General features: G+C 36.9%; 1 pseudogene; it reads right to left on the bottom strand.

Annotated features, from left to right (window-relative positions):
* Positions 1–725: 725 nt before the first annotated feature.
* LOC143250329 (testis-specific serine/threonine-protein kinase 4 pseudogene) lies at positions 726–11,984 on the bottom strand (annotated as a pseudogene).
* Positions 11,985–12,518: the final 534 nt, after the last annotated feature.

Below are 12,518 nucleotides of genomic sequence, written 5' to 3'. Positions count from 1 at the left end.
AAAAATATAGGAATTTTTTATAAATGCTGTTGTTACTAAAAAAATTAGACTGATGTCGACTTAAGTTGAAGTAACGTTCTGGATTCTCTTGATTTTTTTCTAATCATGTATTTTAGTGTGCTTATTACGATTTAACTTATACATTTATTATCTCAAAGAGGGACCTGGCATGGCCAAGCGCGTTTAGGCATGCGCTTCGTAATCTGAGGGTCGCGGGTTCGCGTCCGAGTCGCGCCAAACATGCTCGCCCTTCCAGCCGTGGGGGCGTTATAATGTTACGGTCAATCCCACTATTCGTTGGTAAAAGAGTAGCCCAAGAGTTGGCGGTGGGTGGTGATGACTAGCTGCCTTCCCTCTAGTCTTACGCTGTTAAATTAGGGACGGCTAGCACAGATAGCCCTCGAGTAGCTTTGTGCGAAATTCAAAAAACAAACAATCTCAAAGAGAAATCTTCATTATTAACAAATTAATTTTTTGTTTTGTTGAAATCTAATAAGTTAAAATTAAAGATTTCTAACAACTCTTTGATATAATAAAATAAAGGTTTTAAATTTGGAACATAGAATTAATGCATAAATTATGCATAATTAAATCCTTTTTTATCATTTCTTTGCTGACTTATGTTCTACCTGACTTCTCAGGATCTCGAACACAGTTGTACTAAGGATTATCTTGAATGTTTCTAATGCTTATTCAACAGGAGACGGAAACTAATATTTCATTGATTAAATTTCTTCTAATGACACGAGACAAGTTGGAAACTCCACGGGTTTCTGCATCATTTGAAGTAACATTTTACGATTGGAGTCGTCAAAAGGAAGTTGACCGTGGATCATTGCAAAGAGAATTACTCCCATACTCCAAATATCTGCCAGATTTGGAGTATAAGGAACACATTTGAGTATTTCAGGACAGGCATAAGCGTAACTTCCACAGAATGTAGAGCTAAGCGAACCTCGTGGGACTTTGTTAATTATTTCATGTTCAATTTTATTCACAATTTTAGTGAAAACAAAGCCTGTAATTTTGAGCACGTCTTTGCTGTTCATAAGAAGGTTTTCACACATAAGATCTCGATTAACAACCCTCTGTCAATAAAAAAATATTTTAAAATAATTTACCAACGTAAAAAACGGATCATATATTAAATATTATTAGGAAAAAAAAAGCAAATAAGAAGTATAGAACTTTTTTTTTCTTATACCTACCGGAAAATAAATGAATGAAATAAAGACAATTTCCATTTCAAAGTTACTAAGATTTCTAACAACTCTTTGAGATAGGAAAATAAAGGTTTTAAATTTGGAACATAGAATTAATGCATAAGCATAGGCGTGGCCAAGGGGGGTTGGGGTGAATACAGCAAGTTTTGTCAGAACTAGAGAAATACAATCGAATATCTATGAAAGGCTCCAACACCTGTTCGTTCTTGCCAGGACATCTACAACACAGTCTGGTTCAACTTTAATATCACGGTGGATGTATAATGAGGCCAGGCCATTCAATCGATCTTCAGTGGTGGTATTTCTCAAATACGTTTTGAGTCTTCTGAGAGTTGAAAACGAACGCTCCACTGAGCACGTTGATACAGGCAGCGTGGCAAATACTTTCAACAGTCTAGAAATGACTGGGATCATTTTTGCATTGCACATTGCATATGCATCTATGACATTTTTTGGTCTGTTGTTCGCAAGTGATTTGTACCAAACCCTAAGTTCACCTACTGCAGCTTGTGAAGTGCTATCAATGTCAGCCTTGTATATATTGACCAACTCTTTAATTTGGTCACATTGTTGTGCTGTAGGTTCTGACCGTTCTGTGGTAGATCTTGTTTGTAATAGACACATATAGTTTGCAAGGAGAGTTTTGTGACTGGACAGACGGTCACATATTTGTGAAAGAAAGTGATCAACAAATGGTACAAATACAGCAATACGAAAGTACTCCTCAGGGCTAGTGGTTTGTGGGTTAGCACGGTACATCTGTCTTTTAGCCTGCCTTGACATTATGATGTCAATTTGCAGCTCGCTACACAGAGTTTGAGCCTCACAGAAAATGTTGTTAAATTCATTCCCAGTATTATTTCTGAGTGAACGGATTAAATGTTCCACTATTTCTGCGTGATGCATCGCAGCACCTAAATCAATGTTCTATTGCTGCAGTAAATTTGCACAGAGGTAAACTAAAGGAAAACAACTTAGCAATGGTAAGTAGAGTGATGATGAATTCTGGCTGTGATATAGAACACAACAATTGATTGGCTTACGTGGCAGAATCTCTGTCTTGCCAACCTGATATGGTCTCAAGGGTATCTGAAACTGCATGGATTAATTCTGGAAAGACAATTACTGAGTCATGCCTCTCAACCCACCGTGTGAGGCAGATACCTTTCAAACTTTTTTTTTCGATTCAGGTGCTTTATTCTCCACCGAAAGAGCCAAAACGTGCTTTCGTTTGGTTGTATTGAGAAAGTTTTCAATGCTAGAAATTTCTCCCATGCAATTTCGCACAGGAACTTCTTTACAAGCATCAGAAATTGCCAAGTCTAGGGAATGGGCACTGCAGTGTATATTGGGTGCAAGTGGGAATTTATCAGTTATGTGTCCCTGGACACCATTGAATTTCCCACTCATAGACGCAACACCGTCATACCCTTGTCCTCGCAGGTAAGCCATGCCAATACCATATTTTGTCAGATTGGTTATGATAACATCAGCCAAGTTTCTGCCTGTCACATCAAAAACGGGTATAAATTGCAAAAAAAAAAAAAAAAATCTTCAACAAAAATTGCAACAGAGATATTTGGCATGCAAATATCTAAAACACAGCAAAAACTGTTCAATGCCTGAAATATCTGTTGTTTCATCAGCTAATATTGAGAAACACTTTGCAGCATTAACCCTGTTGACCAAAGCATCAAGAACATGAGTATTACAGGCATTGATGATTTCATTTTGAATTTGAGGACTCAGATACGTAGCATTCCTCTTTGTACTCTTAAGGCTTGCTGAAAGCTTGACATCACCCTTTGCCCTGTAACGCAAAATTGCCCGAAAATTCCTATCATTATTGATGGGCTTCTCATCAGTTTCACCAACAAACACTGGACCAGAATCATATTTTGCCCTCAAAGCTAAACCCTGTCTCTCACACAGCAATACAGTATCAATAATAGGCATTAAATATTGCCGGTTCTGTTCAATTTCTTGCTTGTAAGTTGCATCAAGCTGCAAATGCTCAGATGAACTTGTGTTTACGACCTGTAGAAAATTGTGAGCTTTTTCTTTGCTGTCTTGGTGGTACTGTTTAAATCCATGTGCCTTAAAGTATTCAACAGCTTTCTTTCAGTTTGTGTATGGAAATTTCACTAGTTGTCCCAATTTCTGGCTTCCAACATCAGCTCCATCAAGAGCAAAAAGACAGCAGTACTTGCATAAAGGACCCTTTGCATGTTGACTGTAGAGTAGCCATCTCCACTGTGAAAGCCAACGATGCTGAAAACGCAGCTTTCTTGGACCACACTGGGGGAAAACATGATCACTCCCTGGCTTCCAGGCATTTTCAAGGAGGCATTTTTTTGGTTTCAGCGTTTATCTATAAGATACAGAAAGATATAGTTCTAATTAAGTTATTTTGCACATAGGAAAGTTTGTTATGAGAGTACAATAACTTCAAAGAGAAAGACTTAGAGCTGTACTTCACAGAGCAGGCCTAACATCCTGTGGCTGTAGGCCTACAATCATTAGCAGCAATGAATATTCAGTCTAAAACTCATCAGAGTGTTTGCATGATTTTTAATACAAAATTAATATAATGAGGAGTCAACCTATCTGTTTACCAATGCTGACATCATCTGAAATGTAATTTCCAATGTCCCAGACTGGGCCTGAGGTGGTAATGGCAGCACTGATAGAAGGCTGTAGTGATGACTCTGACAATTCAGTTGACAATTCTGATTCAACCTTATTGACTGGAGCAGATTGATCAGGTTCAGCCTCATGAATGGGTTTAAAGAACCCATGCAGTGTATTTTGCTTTTTCAGGCTTGACATACTGAATGATTGTTTATCGCAACTTCTGTTTGTCAACGTCACATTTACAGTACCATTGGCGCCATCTATAGTGAATGATCCACTATAGATGGCGCCAATGGTACTAGGTTAGTGCCACGGTGCTACCCACTGTCAAGTTAATTCTTTAAATCCAGGGAATCTGAACATACACTGTCCATGATATTTGAATACAGATTATAGACACTATACGTATATTTTGCACTCTCCTGAGTGACTCTATATTTTATATGTTGATGACAGGACTCTAGGCCTACTTTGCTGGGCCTGATAACTTTAAGTTATATATTATATATATAGGTCTATATATTTATATATGATTAAAAAATAAGACAAACACCTCAGTGTGCCATTTTGATATTTGCTAGAAAGGTGGTCTCAGAATGCATAATTCAGGCTTTTCTTTTATGTTTTTCTTAAAATATTTTCCGGGGGTTAGCATGGCATGCCTGCGGCGCTTGCATCAAGCACTCAAACTAACCCCCCTCCAAATGGCCATTTCTGGCTACGTCCCTGTATATAAATAATTTGAATTTACTATAAATCATTATATTTTCACTCTTCTAAAAAAAAATCTTAGCGGTTAGAATTTGTCACATCCATCTAAGGTACTAAAAATACTGCCACTCGTTGAGAGAGAGGTAAAATACTAAAATCTGGAGATCGATTCCCCGCTGTTGATACAATAAAATGTTCGGTGCGGCTTTGATTTAAAATAGTAGGCCCAACATGGCCAGGTGGTTAGGAAGCTTAACTCGTAATCTGAGAGTCACTGGTTCGAATCTTCGTCACACGAAACATGCTCGCCATTTCAGCCGCAGGGGAGATATAATATGATGGTGAATCCCACTATTCGTTGGTAAAAGAGTAGCCCAAGAGTTGGCGGTGGGTGGTGATGACTATCTTTCTTCCCTCTATCCTTACACAGCCAAATTATGGGCGGCTAGCGCAGATAGCCCTTGTGTAGCTTCGCGCGAAATTTTAAAATAAACATTAAATATCTACTACACTTTGAAACTATCGTATTAAATCGAGACGAAAGAATTAATTTTTATACATCTAATTAAAGGAGGAAGACTCCCTACTGTGTTAAAAAATTATAGTGCTGGTATAATTCAAATCATTTGTTGAAATCATAATTTTTGTCTTAAGTTATTGAGAGAAAAAACATTCAACAATCTAGTTTGAATTGTTTCTGATATTCGTACAAAGCTACAGAGAGATGTATAGGCGCTAGGTGTGTTTAATTTTAAACTGATATATTAGAAGGAAGACAGCTAGTCTTGAGAACCCACTGCTAACTTTTGAGCTACTATAATTGAATAATTTGCTTCTACTGTCACTCTTGTAACGCGCCTATGACTCCAAAGTGTTGTTGTTGTTTTGAATTAAGCACAAAGCTACACAATGAGCTATCTGTGCTCTACCTACCACGGGTATCAAAACCCGGTTTTTAGCGTTGTATGTCCGTAGACATACCGCTGAGTCACTGGGGGCGACTCCAAAGTGCCGAAAACAATTTATTTGGCAATGGAACGTGATCCATTTGGATCCAAAGTTGTACGTTTACTATTAGGTCACCCATGCCTTTCGACAATTGAATAATACATTATCACCTCAATATTATTGAATAAATGACGCTATGACTTTTGTTTGTCTTTATTGTTGGTTGGTTGTCGTTGAGCGCAAAGCTACAGAAAGAGGATTGTTTATGTTCTGCCTCCCGAAGTATCGAAATCGGAATTTTAGCGTTAAAAGTCCCCAGATTATCACTGGTCCACCGCAAGGGAGCGTTACTGCTCTAGTATATTTTCTTCCACACTACCTACAATGTTCGTACTGAGTTAATTATAAATAAAATGCCATTTTAAAATTTTACCAGAGACACTTTGAAAATCATAAGTTCTATTCGAAACAAAAAGTGTTTCACTTTTCTTCATTGTTAATTAACATGTCCAGCTTATCCCTCAGTGAAGATATAGTAGAGATCATTTGTTTGGACAGGGATCTCTGATCTTTACAATATTCCACACGCTAGCGTCTATTTTATTAAAATAATCAACCTCGCATCTTGTATATGACCATGCCATAACTTAACTATAATTTTTAAAGCTCTGTTTGGTAATATCTGACAACAAGTTAAAAATACAAACATAAGGAGAAAATGTAAAAATTATATTCCAGTAAACAATAACAAAAAATTACGCACACAACACTAGACTTTTTTTTTAATTTATTAACGTTTATACGACTCTTAAAGGTCCGGTATGGCCAGGTTGTTAAGGCACTCGACTCGTAATCAATGGTCGCGGGTTCGAACCTCAATCACACCAAAGATTCCAGCGCATACAGCCGTGAAGACGTTATAACGTGACGGTTAATCTCGCTAATCGTTGGTAAAAGAGTAGTTCAAGTGTTGGCGGTGGATGATGATGACTAGCTGCCTTCCCTTTTGTTTTACACTGCTAAATTATTGATGGCTAGTGCAGATATTCCTCGCTGAGCTTTGCGTGAAATAAAAAAGCAACAACAATAAAACAAATGGCGGAGCTACAAGCTAAGAGTTTATACTTGAAAACAAACAAAAAACTAAGAGCCGTTCTATGAGCCACTATGCCTCAGCTAAAAATTAACTTTCTTGCCTCAAAATGGCTCCTAGAGATTTGTTACTTATTTATTGCTAAAACAATACAACTGTAAATGCATTGAGCATACTACCAATATTATTTATACGTTAATAATTCTCAAACCAGTAGCATGAAATTATCAACCAGAGTACATATTAGATCAGAGAAGAGCGGGTGTTGTCTGGTTGGACTGGTTATATCTGGCTTTAATGTCAGTATTACCTATGCTGATAACAACATCAGTAAAACGTTTTATATTCGTTCAAGTTATTGTAATGTAGTACGCTTGTAGTTTTTATACTCCACATTGTACGTAGAACCTCAGTGCATCTTTTTGTGAAAGAGATTTATGTAAAGTAGAATATACTAAAAGAAAAAGCGTACAGTAATCTTTTCCACTAGCGGAACAGGTAATATATTAAGGATACAACCTTTCTTACCTTTTGATGACTGCGACAGCCAGTGACGTGGGTAACACATGAACCCTGAGAAAGAATAGCATTATTGTCCTACTTATGTTATATTTTCTCAGTCTGAAACAGAAATCGACCAGTTTCTGAGAGCTCTCAAACCTTGAGAAAAGGTGCCATAAATACACTCGTTTCTGTCTTTAGATTAAATTCGAAAATTAAACAAAGATCATTCTACTCTATTTTATTTGTGTTCAGTATCTTTCTTTGCTAAAATAATAAACAAATTAAAGATTTAGACTTTCTCCTTCATATGTTTTCTGTCGAACTTCCTTTTGATTTCCGGAATTTATCAGATTACTCTTGGAGAGATCCTGAGAGTTTATAGAGCGTACTATTTAAAACTCACTAGAATAGAAGCACCATACTGTGTTAAAATATTCTACAGGTAAATATTTTTCTTAAAGTGTTTTAATGAACCGAGCCTAATTTAAGAAAAAAATATTATATTATTACTGGAAGAGGAGATTTGGGGACCACTTACATCTTGGGGAAATTCAAAGTTTTGAAAATTTATTAAAAGCGAAAGAAAAAGAAAGTTCTGTAGTTTTAGAAAAAAATTATATTTTGTTGGTGTAGTAAATATACATACCATTTACTAGTTTGCCATTTGTTTTATACATTTTCACAAGGAAAGCAGCCACAATCAAAGTCCAAGATTTAACTACCATTTTTCTGATGCGTCCAAGGATTAAAGTTTAGGGAATATTTTATGGTGTCAAACGGATTCGAAGGAAACTCGTCAATTCTAATGCTCTACCACAGAACCAACTGCGCCTCAATAAATTTCAAGAGCAGTCTACTAATTTGATTTATAGAACCATTCTATGCTGTTAATAACCGTGAAAAGAGTGCACCGTCAATACGACAAAGAGGAAAAAATAGACTGCAGAGTGTAGTGCAAAAGAAATCGCTAGATGGCGATTCAGAATAAATATTCTGCTGTTGAGATTATTATTTGTAAGATTTGCAATAATAGACAGAATTAAGTAAGATTAACTGAAGGGGTAAAAAGGAGTCTTTATATCCGAGTAGGTAAAATATAGGAGCAGTTGCTGTTACATTACAGAGAGATAGTTAAGACAACATTTTGGATGCTTGGTCACGCGATGATAAACGCTGATGACTTTAGGCTGGAGATGTGAAAGCAATCACAACTGTAGGTTGAGATAGTGCTTGCCACCATATTTTTGATCAATAAAAAACACTATTTATTTTACTAAAAATAAGCAAAAAAACCTTCTAAATAAGTTTCAGAGGGCCCTTGTTACAGTTTCTTTTAGAATATAAACGTAATTATGTTTATTTTCACTAGTAAATAAAAAGAAAACGTAAATAACTTCGTTACTGGGAACTATCTTGAATTGTTTGTGTATAAAGGTTATAATGGAATTGGGCTCTGAAATGTGGGTTTTGTAGTCCAGAAAGGTTGGCTATAGATAAGACTGATTAATTAAAATTTTATTTTTTTACGTTTTTTATTTCTTTCGCCTAATCATAAGCCACATTATACAGAAGTTTTATTTCTTTTTCCTATAAACTTAACTTGTTTCTTCGTCATTTTACATGAAGTGTTTTATTTTATTATTAAGAAATGCACTTGAACTCGTGGTATAAAAGGCAGTTTATTTGTTTGTAATTAAGCATAAAGCTACACAGAGTGGTGTGCTCTGTACACCACGGGTATCGAAACTCGCTTTCTAGCGTTGTAAGTCCGCAGTGCCACTGGGGATGAAAAGAACTCCATGTGCCGCAGCTCTTGACGTATGCATGGACTCAAGAACTTATCCAGTTAATAAATTTGTTTGTTTAGAATTAAGTACAAAGCTACACAATGGGCTATCTGTGCTCTGCCCACCACGTATCGAAATCCGGATTTTAGTGTGTAAGACCGCAGACATACCACTGTGCCACTGGGGGGGCCGGTTAATAAAACTTCGTAAGGGTGACAACGATGAAATATGGTTGGATAAATGAGTTCTGTTTTCTTCACATTATGAAACTCCAAACGCGTGGCAGTACTAAAACTGGGGCGGACATGAGAAGGATTAACATTTTGTACGTGATCCTCTGTGGAGTAAAAGGAATTTAGTGTATTTCATGCTTTGAATTTGTTGAACTAAGTTAAATTAAGAAGAGCTAAGTTAGAAAAATATATTAAAATGTAAACTTTGTACTAGTGTGACCTTAAACACCTGAAACTGAAAGACTTGGATGGAGGGGAAACCTTCCAGAAGCTAGTAGTTGATATAATATTTCAATTAGTTGGTTAATGCCATATTCTATGTATATAATGATATTTATCCGTTAAAGTTAGTCGATTTCAGTAGGTGCATAACATTAATCAACTAACTGTCAAGCTGAGATAGGGCTGTCTGATCGAATATTTGGCGTGGAAAACTCCATGAAGGAACATTACTTGAACGTGAAGTTGGACATCAACTACAGATTATGTGTATTACTTATGAATAATGATAGTTTCGATGAAATGTCTAACCATATCCTTTTTTCCCTGGAAATCATCAGGTCTAGTTTGAAGTAAGAATCATAATCCAGTTAATCTTTTTCTATTTGCAAATTCTTACAATTGCCATCACACTTGTAGGCCTTGGAACATTCAATCCCATGTTGTTGTGTTTTTGCAGTGGCATCGATTATTGCAGCTCTTGATACCCCAAAAGACAGTTAGGTCTGCAATCGAATTTGCTGCTGTTTCTTCCAAAAGCCTAATACCAGTAAACCATCATCACCATATTCTAAACCTCTAGTAGCAAGAGATGGTAGACGAAAAATGAGGTGCATTGTGTGGATCCAGAGAAACATTTGCAAGTTTACCATTTCAATGTATATACTAATATTTGTCAGTTTGTTTGGTTTGTTTTGAATTTCGCACAAAGCTACACAAGGGCTATCTGTGCTAGCCATCTCTAATATAGTAGGGTAAGACTAGTAGGGTAAGACATTACCACTCACCGCCGACTCTTGGACTACTCTTTGACCAAATAATAGTGAGATTAACCGTAATTTATAACGCTCCCACGGCTGAAGGGGACGAGCATGTTTGGTGTGACAGGGATTCGAACTTATGATCCTCAGATTACGAGTCGAGCGCCCTAACCATCAAGCCGTGACATTACTCTGAACGAGGTTTGCTGATTTCACTGCTGTAACGCTGGGAGTGAGGGCGAAGAATTCGGTAGTAAAATACATGAGATCAACGTTAAATACAAGGGATGATAGTGGACACACGTACGTATGTCACTTGCTATTATATTTGTATATTTCATCAATAACTCTTTTTCCTACCACTGTGTAAATTTTCTTTGACTATAACATCATTTTGTTACTCAATTCCCTTTTAACTATCGCCCCCAATGATACAGCGGTATAATATCTGTGGACTCACACCGCTAAGGGCCCGGCATGGCCAAGCGTGTTAAGGCCAAGTGTTCGACTCGTAATCCGAGTGTCGCGGGTTCAAATCCCGGTCGCACCAAACATGCTTGCCCTTTCAGCCGTGGGGGATGTTATAATGTGACGGTCAATCCCACTATTCGTTGGTAAAAGAGTAGCCTAAGAGTTGGTGATGGGTGGTGATGACTAGCTGTTTTCCCTCTAGTCTTACACTGCTAAATTAGGGACGGCTAGCGCAGATAGTCCTCGAGTAGCTTTGCGCGAAATTCAAAAAACAAACAAACACACCGGTAAAAACTGGATTTCAATACGTATTTGTGGCGGAGAGAGCGCCACAGATAGCCCATTGTGTAGCTTTGAGCTAAATTCCAAAAAAAACTTTGACTTTTTATCTCTCCCTGTTATATTTACTTCTTCACTTCGAATTATCTTAAACAGAACAAGTAGTTTCGGTTTTAGGCACTATCTCACCTGTTCGTTGTTTTGATCAACTTAAAAAGAAACAACAGTTTTGTGTTTAACAACTTTTGCAATTTCTATTTCCCTTGGTAAAAACTTCGTCAAATAAGTCGTTCGATGTTTTTTTATTTGGAGATAATTTTTACAGCAACGTCCCGATTCGAACTGATGAGAATGATCCTTTACCTAAAACAATCCTGATGGAATAGCCCTGAGCTTCTAGTACTGTTTGTTTCTCACGAAATTTTCATGGCGTCGAACATTGCGAGTTTGTTAAGATTTATATTTTAGTATTGACATTAGGATTTTGTTAAACCATTGTTGTGCATGTGAACCCTTGACAACTTAATGGTGGCTGTTAGTCATGTAATAATATCGACAACAATAAACAAGCGATGAACAATACGTTACATGTGATTGGTTTATTTTGTAGCCATTCAACGCTGTTTTAACAATACTTTTGCTAACTCAGCAGTTAAAATTCCTAATAAATGTAAAGAATTTTGTTATCCTAGAAGATACTTGAAAGTCTAATAAGCCTTACGACCAATTTTATGACGTCACAACACATGAACCAGCATAAACACTACTAAGATACCTTGTTTATACTAGAAAAGCACCTAGCACACTATAATTAGAACCACCACATGGTCTGAAGCACCATATAGCTGTAGTTCTATTATCTTCCTATAGGTGCTTTTATGTCCTATTGTATCAGCTCAGTCAAAAAGCTGTCTTGGTTTTTGGGAAGAAAAACATTCTTGCACGTATTACCAGACAGAGAACATTAACAGCACAGACAAAATTTATGAAGAAACTCAAAAATGTTAAATCAAGTGTTACTTCTCACACTTTATTATTTATGTTTGATGATCTACAGCTGTGTCCATTTCACCATACTGCACAGCTGTGTCCATTTCACCATGCTGTACAGTCGTGTCCATATTCCCATGATATACAGCTGTCTCTATATCTCCATACTGTACAGCTGTGTTGTAACTTTGTGCATCTCCCACAATGGTCGGTTATTGGTACACCGCAGTTAAGTGGTGAACCAGTCTTGTACATCATTACTTTAATAAAACAATAATGGTCGGCGTCATACTACTTGTATTACAAGTGTTTTTCTTTGCGTCTCAGGAACATATGAATATTTTCAAGTACAACTTTGAACTGTTCGTTAGTTGCTCAGTGGCACAAGCTGTAAAGCTCCGGATTTGCAATGCCAGAATCAGGATTTCGATACGCGTGGTAGGCAGAGCCGAAATAGCCCATTGTGTTGCTTTGGACTGAACTAACCAACCAAACAGACTATTCTTTAGCCTAACATAATTAGTTGTGAACCTGCGATGAACCGCCATGGCGAAATACTTTGAATTTTAATAAAATACTTTGGAGCACTTGGTTTGATTTTTAATACAGTGTTATGTAATGTGTTCTACAGTCCAGTCGCTTTTCAAACACTTAATTTCGTTTGA

The sequence above is a fragment of the Tachypleus tridentatus genome, chromosome 5, assembly GCF_004210375.1.
Source record: "Tachypleus tridentatus isolate NWPU-2018 chromosome 5, ASM421037v1, whole genome shotgun sequence".
Taxonomy (NCBI): Eukaryota; Metazoa; Arthropoda; class Merostomata; order Xiphosura; family Limulidae; genus Tachypleus; species Tachypleus tridentatus.
Note: the sequence above shows the minus strand (reverse complement) of the source record. Positions and strands in the feature narration are given on the sequence as shown.